Source organism: Pinus tabuliformis, chromosome 5_2 (genome assembly GCF_031772625.1).
Source record: "Pinus tabuliformis cultivar Carrire ecotype Pingquan chromosome 5_2, CPIR1, whole genome shotgun sequence".
In the NCBI taxonomy this organism is placed as follows: domain Eukaryota; kingdom Viridiplantae; phylum Streptophyta; class Pinopsida; order Pinales; family Pinaceae; genus Pinus; species Pinus tabuliformis.
Genome location: NC_142306.1, coordinates 451,490,003 through 451,505,754, shown reverse-complemented (window position 1 = coordinate 451,505,754; position 15,752 = coordinate 451,490,003). Strand labels below are relative to the sequence as shown.

The window sequence follows — 15,752 nt, the reverse complement described above, 5'->3', positions numbered from 1 at the left end:
CCCTGCAGATCTGCGATAAGGCGATTTTGCGATTTGCTTCATAATATCGCAGTATCGCAGATCGCAATATCGCAAATCCATTGCATGTGGTAATCATCCGTCAATGTGTTTTCTGCGAAATGCGATTCACGAGATGCACCATCGCATATCGGTGGTTTAAGGCATTTCAACGTAAGTGATGCTTGAGGCATGTGATGCGATGAGGGTGTTTTAATGCGTGAATTGCATCGCAATTTCGCACTTTTAGAATTCCACTTGTAGGAAGGCATCCATTACCCTTTTTGCGATGCGACGCGTTTTAAGGAGTGATTGTATTCTAACTTATCATAAAACTTAAGTCTTTTTAGATTTTTTGAGGGTATTCTCCTAAGTTTATGATAGTAAGTTTTATTGAAAAAGGAAATACAAGCATTAATCGATTTTTTAAATTTTTGAATAAGGGTCCCCCACTTATTTATTATTAGTGATAAAACTAAATAAGAAGGGGGGTTGTTGCTGGCCACAACAGGGTTATGGTCTTGGTGTTTGTCAATTGGAATCTCTATAAGAAGAATTCTGTGTGGGTTTTCCTCTCCAAGAGGGAGAGGTTTTGGCCCTGGCAGAAAGCCAAACATTATGTGTTCTTGTCTCTTTGTTTTTTGGTAGCAGTTTGATGAAGTAAACACACACACTAATAATAAGAAGAAGATCAAGCTAAGATAAATTGTAAAAGCACTTCACAAATTGTTATCAAGCCTAGAAGAATCCTACTAATACTAATTGCCCTAGATTCTTCAACATGGTATCAGAGCTAAGGTGCAGAAGTCAAAGGAAGGGCAGCAAAAGAGACATACAAGGATCAGTCCTCAAGAAGGGCATCAAAGTAAGGTTAAGGGTTTTGTCAAGAATAAAGGATCAAGTCTACAACAAGCAGTCTACATCAACAAAGAACCTTTTCTCCACAGTCATCATCAAAAAGGTCACCAAGAACCTTATCAATATGACTACAAAGCAAGATAACTCAAAGTCAAAGATTATCATCTTGGAGAAGGTCGAAAATCCGAGAAGCAGTCCTAATCTACACTACAACAAAAGGAAAACACAGTACCTTTCACAGTCTCGGTGCTAGCCTCAAAATTTGGGTGTCATTACAACCCATGTCATACCACAGCAATCTTAATGACTTAAGCAGTTTCGATGATTGGTATTGAACAATGCTCGAAGGCCACAAATATCTTTGCTCGTTCTAGTCAACTCAAGCAAGGTTCTACTCCAGCAAGGAGCATTGCAACAAGGTTACAAAGATATACAGTCACAACATACATTACAGCAATATCACTTCAAAAGGATAACACAATGCCACATCTCAGGTGGGCATCATGACAGTGCTCTCAAAATTCTTGATTTCAATTCCATACGCTCACAGTCAAGGAATCAAATAATCTCAACATATCATAAAAGGCAATAGTGTTTGGTGTTGAACAATGCAAGGAAGTCTCAAGAAAGTTTTTGGAACTCTATTGTACCAGGCAGCTCAAGCAAGAATCTCATTGAAGGAGATTATTCAAGAAAGCATCAAGGTAAGATTTCATCTTCACATGACAAGTAAGTATTTTTTCATTCCATATTCAAGTTTGGTTAAATGACTTCATGATTGCAAGGACATCTATGAATTGGATGGGTTATCAAGATTCCTTGCATGAAGAAGGAGAATAGACATAGTCCTCTAAGTAGCTAAAGTCATCAAAAGGTCTCCTCTGAATTTATGAAAAGGGATATTTATGAAAGATTCCCTCACATAGAAAAATTGGAGACATCAAAGTGATGTAGATGATAAACCCATTCTCTTAAGGCACAATAAAGAAGGTCAAATGAAATCTGATCTACATGAAAGTAAAAAGGCATCAAAGGATGTAGGATATCTTCACAAGGTCTTATATATAAGATCTAGGAATGAAGACAACCATCATTGATGCACTGGCAAGGTAACAAATATCCATGAACAAGAAGGTTACCTCATTCAACAACTTGTAGTCTCTATGCAAGATAGAGAAGGACAAGTTGATGGCAAAAATATTGAAGGTTAAAAGAACTCAACCATGTGCAGAAAAGGAAGGCAAGGTTGGTCCTCAAGCAAGACAAAATAAATATAGTTAAGATTCAATGCTATAGAAAGATTTTGGAAGCTCATATCACTGAAAGATGGAGGAAGCTGAAGAAAAGGGCCAAGGAAAGAGGGAGTAACAAATCTCTCCTATGAGTAAGATAGTATCCCTCAAAAAAAGGTCCTATCATAAGCTCCTAGATCTTGTGTTATAAGATATGACAATGATAATAAGATGCATAATGGCATCATGGAAGCATTAGAAGCAAGAGCTCGTGACATCACCATCAGAATCATGAAGGACAAAAGGGACAAAATCCATGGCAGTCAAACATGAAGGATATAGCTCTTGGGAATCTCATTGAACATTGAAGGAAAGACAAATGTCATCCAAGACAAGGCTCATCATACATCAAGGCAAAAAGGAAACATCTACCAAATGGGGATATGCAAGATCCTCAAGGTTCTCTGATGGAATCCTCATCAGAGGATTCACTAATCTAGAGAGGAAGCAAGTGTTTCATCAAGAACTCCAACTTATGGAATTCATGGGATGATGATTTGATGACATGCAGCAGATCAAGGGATTGAAGATATTTTCAATCAAGGAAGTTGTTGGAAGAAGCCTAGATGACCTAAAGGTAAAACGAGGTATGTATGCTTGTATTTAATACTATAATGTCATGTCATATGGTTGCAGGTAACATGGATCAATACTTCTATCTTGAGAAGCATGATCAAGAGAAAAGGATCTTCTCCTTTGAAAGAATGCAGAAAGGCAGAAGTCACACTAGATGAAATCAACATAATATGTCCTCATATGACATATGAGGTAGTTGACTAAGAAACTTTGACTGAAAGCTCCTGGAAATTGAATGTGTGAGGAAGGAAGAGATCGTGAGATATGCAACCATGATGAAGGTGATCAACATCCAAAAGACCAAGAAGATTTGACTAGGAAATCTCCTGGAAAGATATGAAGACTCTGATGAAAGTCTGAAAAAGATGAAGACCCTTGACAATGGATATCTTTGGGAGATGTGTCAACATGTATGCAGGATGTTGATACCTATAGTAAGATATCATGATGAAGAGCCATCTCGAAAGGTGCAATTTGACTTAATGTTATGTTTTGATTTCTTGAATAATATATGGATGAGTTCATGCAGGGCTACTGGCACAAGAGTTGTAAGTACAAGTACAACTAGCATTCATGTGGTGGATGGAAATTCCTGAAAGAAACATGATGAGGAAGAAGTAGCCATATGACGAAGGTTCCATATATGTATCAAGAAGGCCACTTTCCATGAAGAAAGGAATGACATAACGAACCAAAAAGGAAAGTGATGGATGGCTAATGCCCTACAAGGAAGAAGCTCAACTAAATTCATGACATCAAGCAGAGAAGTTGATCAAGCAGCTAAAGGACCCACGAAGAAGAAGTTGTTGATATACAAAAGAGTCCCTAACTAAGAGGGAGCTCTGACAGGTCCCTGATCAAGAGGGAGTTTGAATTAAATCACCCCTGATTACAAAGAAGTGACAATTGTGTTTTTCTATTTCATGTGTCATGCACTAAACCAGGACTAACAGCCGTAAGTCTAGATGAAGGCCATGAATGGAAATGTAGACACATGATAGACACATCATTCTTGTCTTCACCTGGGAAGAAAGAATAGATGGTTGGGTAATCACCTAGCATCTGATACTCTTTGAGGATGTGTAGGGCATCCAAGATAAGAGTAGGCAAGAGGACCAATATTCTTTGAGGGTTGGGAAGCCAAGATAAGAATAGTCCTAGAAGGTCATACTCAGTGAACCCCCGGGTGGGTATGAACCTTGAGAGAGAACGATGAAGCTGTCTATAAATCATTGGTCTCGCCAGCATTGTAGCTCATGGTCTCGTAGAGAGATGGAGCTATTTGTCAAGGACTTGCACTATGACAATGTTGATTGATATGATGTTATCCAGATGGGATTACCAATCCGATTATTCTTATGAGAAATTCTTCAGATTGAGAATGACCAAGTACCATCATGAATACCTCCCTAGTTAAGAGGGAGTGTTGAAGAAAATGTAACTAGGTTCGGTTTTCATGACATTATAATTATGATTTTCGTAAAACAAGAAAATAAATTTATTATTCCTTACTGCATGGGTTTCATGAGCAAGAGGTTTTATAGATAGCTCCCATTGAGAGCCTTAGGATTTATATTTAAGGTCAAAGAGTCAAAGTCATGAATAAGGAGCTCTTCATGAGCCTAAGTAAAATGTATACAAGCCTAGAGTAACCCTCCAAGACCAAGCGCAATCCTCCAAAACAAGCACAAAGAAGTCTGCAACCAAAACGATAAGGAGAATGTCATGTCGGCCTCAAATATATATACAAATGTCATGTCAGTGCATATAAAAGACACAATGGTTCAATTGTTAAAGTCGGTTCAATAATGGAGACATAACCACTATTTATACCCAGCTAGGGTATCCGCAAAAACTCGAATAGAATCTCGGACTTGTCTGAAATTCAGAGGTGTGGTAAAGAATCTCGGATGGCCCAAAAAGGACAGTATCTCGGACAGGTACAGGAGTATAGCATCTCGGTTGAGCATCATAATTACAGTTTCGGTTGAGCATTTCGGATGATCATCATGATTACAGTTTCAGCATACTAGGATAGTCTTGGTATATATATCATGATAAGGATCCTAGTACAAGAAGCTCTCATCTATACACACTAGACATCATTGAAGTGGTTCACATATCTCAGTATGGAAGTCTCATCAACATGATGATGATCTCAGTGAGAAGTGTAGTAATGATCTAAGAGAAGATGGAGATATGATGCAGCAGTTATGTTCTCCTTATTGTGATGAACATCTTAGTGAAGGTGCATGAATGATGAACTCGATGAAGCAGGAGTGTTGATGATCATCTCAACAATAAGAAGAAGGATTGGTGACTTGGTCTTGGAGTGGCCTAATAAGTCAAGGATTATGGTCTTGGTGTTCGTCAATTGAAATCTCTATAAGAAGAATTTTGTACGGGTTTTCCTCTCCAAGAGGAAGAGGTTTTGGCCCTGACAGAAATCCAAACATCTTGTGTTCATGTCTCTTTGTTTTTTGGTAGCAGTTTGATGAAATAAACACAGACACTAATAATAAGAAGAAGATCAAGCTAAGATAAATTGTAAAAGCACTTCACAAATTGTTATCAAGCCTAGAAGAATCCTACTAATACTAATTGCCCTAGATTCTTCAACAGGATCATCTTGTGAAATTATTAAGGAAAAGTTGTTGACTGGGTTTTCCCCTAGATAGGGGTTTTGCACTGGTTGTCCGCCTACATCTGGTGTTTGTGATCTTTGTGTTATTGTTTAGGTAATTGCTTGATGAACTAAAACATAAAAGAAGAACATAAGAAAATCACAAGTAATTATCAATATAAAGAAAAATTTTCTTCCTTTATGATTTTCTAAGATGGTATCAGAGCTAAGGTGAAGAAGAAGAAAAAAGGCAGCTTGAAGATCTATTAAGAGGAGAATAAGGAGTTGTTAAAGTTATAGGTATCCCTCGAGATTGGATTAAGAGGCAGCCCCCACCATTTTTCCAAAGATTAGTATCTTACTCCTTGTATTATCTTTCATATTTGGTTTTCCTTTGCTTATCTAGATGTGTTTATACTAGATGCTAATAACATTTCTTTTATATTTTCCTTGTTTAGGAAAAGCTTGCCGATATGCTCATGGGCTACGAAGAAGATCTCACAAGACAAAGCATTGGAATTGATGTCATATAAGGTTTGTCTAGAAAACAACTCAAAGGTATGTTTTCGATCATAAGTTTTGTTCTCTTCGTGATAAAGGTATATTCATTTAAATCTACTTGACATTACTAGCAAGTGTTATGTCTAGGACCTCTGAATCTTAAATATTCTTGTTTGGGTGATTAATCATTAGGTTGAATCTACCCTTGTTAAAAACATCATGTTTGTGGAACCCTATAGGTTCTTTGTAAAACCCTAACCTAAGGGTATGTCAATGCTAATGTGAAATCCCTAGTATACTTAGGGATACTGATGAAATCTAGAAAATGTTAATCTTTTGATGTTTGGGGTTTTGATGGTGATGTCATGTTTGAAGTTTTGATATTGTTATGGAAACCCTAGTCCTTTAGGGTTGAATGGTAATGTGTTCCTAGACCTTGAGGTTTTGGTAAATTACGGTTTATGAACAAATCCCTTATGTATCAAGAGCAAGCTCTTAGGAATGAAACCCTAGGTGTATGTTTGTCCATTTCATCAAAATCCTAGCCTAATCAAGATCATTATATGTATGACTTTAAATGTATTGATTTTTGTGTCTTGGGTTTGTCCTATATATGTTATGATATGCTTGTGCATGATTATCCTAGATATATATATGTGTTAACCTAGTTGTTGATAAGTTCTAGGTTTCTAACTAAGTCGTAGTAGAAATTTGATATTCTAGGATATGATGTGATTATGTTGTTTCCATTATGATGAGAAAATCTAGGGTTTACAACAAACCCTAATAGAAGTTGGTCATTTAGTTGAAACCTTAGATTGTGTTGTGATTGATTTGATTGTTGACATCTAAGGCTTAGTGTCTCATGTATGGAATCTAGGGTTTGCATTAAATCCTAGTAGAAGTCTAACATATGAATTCTAAAGTTGTTGGATGCATTGTAGAACTATACTTGTTTGAATTGCTTCTAGGGTTTGCAATATATTATAGTAGAGTATGTCATATCTCTAGAAGAAATATTGAGGCCCTAGATATAATGAGACTGATATCTTGATTGAGTTATTGATGTGATCTAGGGGTTATAACCTAACCCAAGCAAGAAGTTGAAGTATAGAAGTATGTGTCTCTTGTTGATTATGAACCTAACAAAGTTTATGTATTTGATATCTAAATTATAATGCTTCCATGATTATGATATAGTTAAATCCATGCTTCTACATATGTATTTTGGTTGTACTTGTTGTCTAAGTTGTGCAAGTACATAATCTTCAAGATGATGAAAATGTTCGTAAGTAAAGTTGATTTGATTGATAAGCATGATGAAGGAAGTTATATGAATGATGATAAGAAGGGTGGAAGCCATGAAATATTCTCCGATATTATGGAAAAGAAGTTGATCTCGCTAAGTTAAGAGGGAGCCTAGATAAAAGAAAGAATATATCTCCCAAGTTGAGAGGGATGGCATATTATAGTCATGATGGATACCTTGAAGAAATTGGAGAATATTGAGGTGCTACTGAAGGAAGGAAAGTCGGATTTGGTTGTTGCATGTGAAGTAGGAAAGGAAGCTTAATGATTGAGGAAACCTTTGTCAAGATTTGTTTGGGAAGCATCTAAGTCCTACTATGATAAATTGTGACGCAGCATCAAGATGTCATAAGACCCTGAAGGCTTGTGTTTACTCATGAGTATTTGAAAGATTGTTACTGATTGGGGTTGTGATTGTTAAGGTAAATCTCTCAAAGTTTTGGAAAAGCATGCTTGAGGTTAGAGAGATTTGATATGTTGAGGCATTGTGTGTAAAATAACTCAGAGGACATTTGGCCGGCATATGTGTTGATGTCTAGTTCCCGAAGTAGAAATATCAGCTTTCCTAGGTGTCTCAATTACTTCATAGTAACAGGCTGCAACATTGATTACTGTAGCACAATTTGAAATAAATTTGGCAATAGTTTGTTTAAAAAGGTAAAAGATGTACCATTCAAATATAACCAAAACATTTTCTCTATGAAATATTTCCACGCACAAGGACTAACATTAGCACCTAATTTATAAACAGTTTTTCCAAACTTGCAATATCAAAATTCTTTGTATGCTTGATCTACAGAGCCACTTTGTGTTGATGAAAAGGAACCCTTCAGCGTCAATGAACATCACCATGGAATGATCTCATCAATGACCAACAAAAAATCAACCTACCATGCTTTAGACATGCATCAATCAAATAGACTATTATCCAAGCTTGTATATTTTGATGTTTGTAGCTTATGCAGGTAATTATGTAGAGGCCTAAGTGTCTAGACGTGCAGAAGTCACCTAATACACCATGAACCTTAGCAATTACTTAAGTGATTAAAGTAATATCTCTTATATGATAAAGTGAGTTAATCTAATGAAATGCAAAGGTTTTTGAATTAATGAATTAGATGTGTTGAAGTTTCTAAGTCTACTTAGTTAGAAACCCTCCATGCACTTTATCTGATTAATTCCTACCTACTTGTTATGTTACCTAACAAGTTATTTACAATGTAAATACTGAAAATAAACACTAGTGCATGCTCAACATATTACAGATCAACAACTGAAAGAAACGGAACCAATCACACCATATGACACCATTATTTTTGGACCAATGTCCCCGAAAAAACCCAACGTGGGAAAATCGGTGCAGCTATCTGAGGGTTTTCTTATTAAGCAATATCAGAGTACAATCTGGGTGTTGAAACTGGCCTACCCAACAGAGAATTTACTTGGCATAATACCTCTCAGTTTGAGACAAATCTCCTAGCTGAAACCCTGCATAATCCTTTCGGCAGCTCCTCAGCACCAATCTTCCCTAAAAACCCCAGCGTCAGCCTCTCTCTGGACTGCGTCAACCCCTTTCTGCCCAATGCTGGCCCTGCGTCACCCCGGATGGGTCTACGTCAACCTTAGGAGGCCCTGCGTTAGCCCTCTAGCCATCTGCGTCAGCAATGTTGGCCTCTCTAAGGCTCTGCGCAGCTCCCGGCTGCCTCTGTGTGGCCTTACGTGAGACCTACCTAACTTTGTGTCACTCTCCCCGACTACTCTGCTATTTTCCCAGCACTATCTCTGCCTCTCTGTCTCTCTGTACTCAATGCCCCTCAGTTGCAACTCCCGATCACTAATTCTATCTCTCTTAGCAAACCTCGCTCTAGAGAATAAAATGACTGATCACTCTAGTGTGTTCTTCAAGTAACCCTCAAGCCTCCTCTTATACTTTTCCTGTTGACATATCAACGGTCGAGATTAAGTCCATAATCAACGACTAAGATTAGATATGGCTTGATCCATGTCTTTTGGACGATTCTAACACAGTTTCATATTAATACACATTAATATTTTATTTTCCCTAAGTTTAGACTTAGGGACTCCATTAAAAATATTAATTATTTTAATATCTCCTTAACTGTTTAGAATCTGCCCAAACCCTTTCTGGGTATTGGAGATCTCATGTGCCCCAACCTCTCCACCAAATTTCGTGGCTAGAGCACATCCGATGCTACCCCAAATCAACAAGATGAATCTCAACCGTCGATCTCAAGTGAGGTGAGATCTAATCTCAACTATTGAGGGTTGTGGATTCGGTCATAACCCAAGCTTATAAAAGAAAGGCTAGGCCAAGGGAAATGAAACACAAGGCTTCTTGAGCAAAAGATACAGTGACATTGAGATCTCAATATTAGAATAATGATATTTAGTGTTTAATGCTCATTCAGATAAGATCATTTGTGATCTTATTAGCTGTTTCTATTTTATCGTATTAGCAATTTCTTAGAAGAAACTTCTTGTTTCTATTTTCTAATAGAAACTTGTTGTTTCTATTTTTGTAACTATCTCTATATTATTTATTGAGCTTCTTTTGCTCATGTAAAATCAATTCAATTCATTCATTCATTATGGTATCAGAGCTTGGGTAATTTTTCGAAATAACTTTTTCATAGGTTGAAAAATTTAGTGTTTTATTTCGAAACTGCTCTTCTGTGGAGGATTTCTTTTCTTCAGTTTTCATTTGGGATACTAATAAAAATACCTGCCCGAACACGATTGATTGTGGTTGAATTGAACAATTCAGCGTGTGTGGAAAGTAGACAGCATTTACAGTATTTGTGTAACCTCCTGCTTCTGGAATTTCACGACAGCCATGAGGCACGCAGTGGACAGCGTGCTTTGAAACGCTCGGCCATACCAGTGGACAGCGTGCCCTCAGACGGCAAGTTCCACGTCAGTTTTCCTTCGGTTCTTGCTTCTCCTAAAACACTGATTTTGTCCGCAAAATGAATGCTCCTTGCCCGAACATGAACGATCTGGTTGTTACATGTCGGGACAACTCGTGATAGGCAGCCCCGTGACTTCGGTTCCTGCTTGCTGGTAGATATCTGAAATTTCTTGACGTGTGGAAGGATACGGCATTATTTCACGTGCTATATATAGTTGCTCTTGCTTTATCACTGGGCAGTTGGGCGACAGCAGAGGCGGTGACTGTTCTTCCAGACAGCAAATTCTTAAAGATTTACAAGTGGATCTCATACGCAGAGACTCTCCTCTCTCTCCATTACTCGACAGGCAAAACTTTTCACCTGCACAACATTTAACCCGAGCAATTGAAAGAAGTCACCACAGGCTTCGAAAGTTTCATTTTTTTCATTACCCGAAATGTCGGTAGTCTCGACCGACAGTCCAAGAGTCATTCTACAGTCCGATTAATGCCAGGGACGCAGAATTCTTTTCCGCGTGAAAGAATTTGTTTTTTATCGTGGATTCAAAGGTTAGTCTGCACATTGTTCTCCGGCTCATTTTTGTCGTATTTAAAATTAATGTTTTCTTCTTAACCACGTTCATTGCTTATTTGCACCCGAACCAAAGTTTCTGGCAGTGAGTTTTCACTCACAGGTGGGTCTAAGTTCTCGTCAAGAGGGCCACGCAGACTCATTTCCAGATTTTTTTTTTTTGGGTGTAACTCATTTCTAGATTTGTATGGTGGGTCGTGTTACTTCTTTGTAGTATTGTGGTATCTTTATTAACCAGAATTGGTGGTGCAACCTCAGAAATTCCAATTCAGTAATTATTTAAGTAAATCATGCTTCTCAGTATTCGATCCTGCATTTGGCATTTCTTCCTGCCTAAGCTTCTTAGAACGAGTTCTGGTTCTATTTTTATACCAACATCTGTCAGATTTTGTACGGATCAGCTGGAACTCCTTTATTGCTTTCTGTGCCTTGGGAAATGTGCAGATGGCCTCACTAACCAATCTGATGTTGGAAGGCAGTCAGCGCTTTAATGGCACAAATTATAACATCTAGAAACAAAGAATGTTGACCATTTTTGAATATAGGAGTCTTGACCAACTTGTTTTGGGAAAAGAACTCAGTCCTGGTACACCTGGTGCAAATCAACATAAATTTGATGATCGAAATCGAGAAGTTGTTATGCTTCTCAAACTCTCCGTGACTGATGATCAGTTACCACAAATCCCTTCTGGCAAGACAGCTGCCGACATCTGGCAACATTTGAAGGAATTGCATGAGACATCCGACAAGAGCAGAGCTTTTTTTCTCAAGAATCAGTTGTTCTCCATCATGATGGAAGAACATATGTCTTTACAGGAACATCTTAACAAGATTAAAGACATTCGAGATCAGCTCGAAGCCATTGGTCAGACCATGGAGGAAGAAGATATGGTAGTCATTACTCTGAAAAGTCTACCAAAACCTTATGAGCATTTCATAGAAACACTCAACATTACCTCCACTAATGTTGATCTGAAGTTTCCAGAATTATGCACTAAACTCATGCAGCAGGATCGTTGGAAACAAAAGTTTGGTAGTGGTGCTTCATCAGCCTCCTCAAAAAATGCTTTTGCTGCCAAATATCAGTCTTCTCAGTCTTTTCAGTAGAAAGGCTCTTCTCAACCTTTTAACCTCGCTAAAAAGAAAAATGTACAATGTAATTACTGTCACAAGTTCGGTCACATGAAGAAAGATTGCCGACAAAGGATTGCTTCTGAACATAAGAGACAGGGAGTGTCCCATCAGACAGCAAATGTTGCAGAACATTCCGAGTAGACAGAATCTGCCTTTTACGCCTTTATGGCTAAGTGGTCATCAGATCATGTTTCGTCTTCTTCTTGGTACATTGACTCTGGTGCATCACGCCATTTCTCTCACAGGCGTGACTGGTTTATTGACTTTGCATCTTTCAATGATTCTGTGGTATTCGGTGGAGGTGAGGAGTACACAGTAGTTGGCCGAGGTACAGTTCAGATCCAGTCTGGTGGGCGCACACTCATCTTCCTAAATGTGTACTATATTCCTGGTATGGAGATTAATCTGTTGTCTGTCAGCCAAATTATGAGGAACTCTGCTCAGCTCGATGTGGTGTTCAGTGCACACAAGTGTTCCATTATTGATAGGGACACTTGTCTTACGGTTGCTGTTGTCCTAGAAGATCATGGCCTATATAGGCTTCTTGACACCGGTGATTCTCCAGAAGTGGCTCTAGCAGCTCGTGTTTCTCCCATCAGCACTCTGTGGCATCAGAGATATGGGCATCACAACATTCAGTATCTCTCTCAGCTATCTCGAAAGGGACTTGTGTCAGGGTTACCTAATATTCAGACTCAGCAGTTGGGAGTATGTGGTGCCTGTCAAGCTGGCAAGCAACATCGGTGTTCATTCAAGGATGGAGAATCTTGACGCGCATCTAAGGTACTCCAGTTAATTCATGCTGATATTTGTGGTCCTATGAATACATCTTCTATTACTGGTTGCAAATATTTTTTGCTTATTGTAGATGATTTTAGTAGAAAGATGTGGGTGTATTTTCTAAAAAATAAATCTGATGTAATTAGTATCTTTCAGAAGTTTAAATCCTTAGTTGAAAAAGAGTCTGGCTGTAATATTGTAACTCTTAGGACAGATAATGGGGGGGAATTTTGTTCTTCTACTTTCTCTAACTTCTGTGATACCCATGGCATCAAACGCCAGTTAACTGCACCCTACACTCCTCAGCAGAACAGTGTTGTTGAACGTCGCAATCATACGGTTGTTGAAATGGCTCGTTCCATGTTACAACACGAGTGTTCCGAAAAAAATTTGGGCTGAAGTAGTGTTTAATGTTGTCTATCTTCTTAACCGATCACCTACTCAGGCTGTTAAGGGGAAGAATCCAGAAGAGGTTTGGTTTGGCCGTAAGCCTAAGATCAGTCACCTCAAAGTGTTTGGCTCGGTTGCATATGTTTGGATTCCAGCTGCTAAGCATTCTAAGTTGGATTCCAAAAGCCAGAAACTCATGATGACAGGGTACAGTGATCACCACAAGGCCTATAGGCTGATAGATATAGACACTAGTCGTCTTAGCTTCAGTCGCGACATAGTATTTGATGAAGACAAAGAGTTCTTTCAGTCTCTTTCTTCTGAAGAGTGTTCTGAGGATCCGTCTCACAGTGTTCTTCCGTTAGGTCCACCTGATGGGAGGGATGATGCAACATCAATATTTGATGCTGCACTACCTGAGCTTCCTCCAGAACATAATCCTCCTCTTGTTGTTCCTCTTGCTCCTGAGCCTCCTCCACCTCCTCCTGATATTGGTTCCTCTGCTCTCCGGCCTAAATGGTGGGCTAAAACTATTGGTGATCTACGGGATAATGAGCTCCTTGTAGGTAGGAATTCCAAAAATAAGAGCACTCAGTAGTCTACAGTAAATTTTGCTCTTATGGCTAACATACACAGTATCTTTGAGCCTCAAACCTATTCAGAGGCTAAGGGTATACCTGAGTGGGAACAGGCTATGGAAGCTAAATTCCAGAGTCTTCAGAAGAATCACACTTGGACCCTTTCTAATCTTCCTACAGAGAAGAAGCCCATTAGCTGCAAATGGGTGTATAAAGTGAAATACAAAGCTGACGAGACCCTAGACAAGTATAAGGCTCGCCTTGTTGCTCGAGGGTTCTCACAAAAGGAAGGCATCGACTATGAGGAGACTTTTGCTCCTACAGTGAAGATGAGTACCATATGGCTCGTCCTTGCCTTAGCAGCTCAGTTCAGTTGGAAAGTCCATCAAATGGATGTAAAGAGTGTTTTTTTCACTGGTGACTTACAGGAAGAAGTCTACATGACGCAACCTCCAGGATTCAAAGTTGTTGGTCAAGAACAGAAAGTCTATAGATTAGTCAAAGCACTCTATGGTCTGAAACAAGCTCCTCGGGCTTGGTACATGAAAATTGATAAGTACCTAACAGATCATGGCTTTCAGCGGAGCCCATCTGATGCAAATCTGTATATCAAGCATACTGGTGATGATATTTTGTTTGTGATTGTCTATGTGGATGACCTTATCATTACTGGCAGTTCAGCACATTTGATCCATGGGATCAAACAAGATTTGTGCAGCACTTTTGATATGACAGATTTGGGACTCCTTCATTATTGTTTGGGGGTTGAAGTCTGGTAGACTAAGAACAGCGTCTTTCTCTCTCAGTTCAATTATGCCAGAAATCTTGTGGACAGGTTTAGAATGCAAGATTGCAAACCTGCCATGACTCCTATGGAACCAGGACTCAAACTTTCGGCTCAGTCATCCTCACCCCTTGTGGATGAAACTTTATTCAGGAAATTAGTGGACAGCCTCATCTGCCTTACTACCACTAGACCTGACATCAGTTTTGCAGTGAGCTACATTTCCCACTTCATGTCAGCTCCTAAGGCTGATCATTGGATAGCAGCGAAGCATGTGCTACGTTATGTACGTGGCACTCTTGATTATGGACTTCTGTACACTCGGAGTTCCGATCCTACACTCAGTGGTTACACAGATTCTGACTGGGCTGGTTCGGTTGATGACCGTAAATCTACAGCTGGGTATGTGTTTAGTCTAGGATCCGGCGCTGTCACCTGGACTAGTAAGAAGCAGCAGGTAGTGGCTCTCTCCTCAACAAACGCAGAGTATCAGGGAGCAATTAAGGCATCTTGTGAGGCAGTTCAGCTTCGACGTATGCTTGCGGATATGCATGTTTCCCAGACAGGTCCTACTCCCTTGTTCTGTGATAATCAGGGAGTGCTCAAACTTGCCAAGAATCCAGTCTTCCATGAACGAACAAAGCATGCGGAAACCCATTGCCACTATATTCGCCAACTTGTTGAAGACGGATCCATTCAATTGCGATATGTTCCCACAACGGAGCAGCCCGCAGACATCTTCACCAAGCCCCTTGGTCCTGATAAGTTTGTAAAATTCAGAGGGTCTATCGGTGTTGTAAATAGATTGAGCATTAAGGGAGGGTATTAGAATAATGCTATTTAGTGTTTAATGCTTATTCGGATAAGGTCATCTGTGATCTTATTAGCTGTTTCTATTTTATTGTATTAACAATTTCTTAGAAGAAACTTCTTGTTTCTATTTCCTAATAGAAACTTGCTGTTTCTATTTTTGTAAATATCTCTGTATTATTTATTGAGCTTCATTTTCTCATGTAAAATCAATTCAATTCATTCATTGATTACTCAATGGTTGGGTGGAGAATCCGAGGACTTCCATTCAAGTGTTCTCGGTCCGACGAAGGTGCTATGAGCAACAAGGTAGATCCAGATCAGCCAGGACAGATCTAGGGCTTGATCAGCTGGACCAGATCCAGGTTCACTGTTCTATATGTAACTTCCTCAGTGGGCCATTTTCCCAGTACGGGAGCCCAAGTAGGTTTTGAGTTATTAATGAAGAACTATTTGATTGAGCAGAAAATTCGTGTGTGCTATTGTGATTGAAATTGGTTGTGTTATTTGTTTCCGCTAAATATTTTTGTTTAGTATGGTTAAGATCCCAGTCCTGCTTTTATTTGGTAGATTCTGAAACTAGCCAGATTATTGGGTTCAGAATTTAACAGTATACTACTT

At 38.9% G+C, this 15,752-nt stretch overlaps 1 protein-coding gene across 3 annotated transcripts in view; it reads right to left on the bottom strand.

Moving 5' to 3' along the window:
- NFXL2 (NF-X1-type zinc finger protein NFXL2) overlaps positions 1 to 15,752 on the bottom strand; it is a 312,418-nt gene that overhangs the window by 103,692 nt on the left and 192,974 nt on the right. The window lies entirely within an intron of this gene.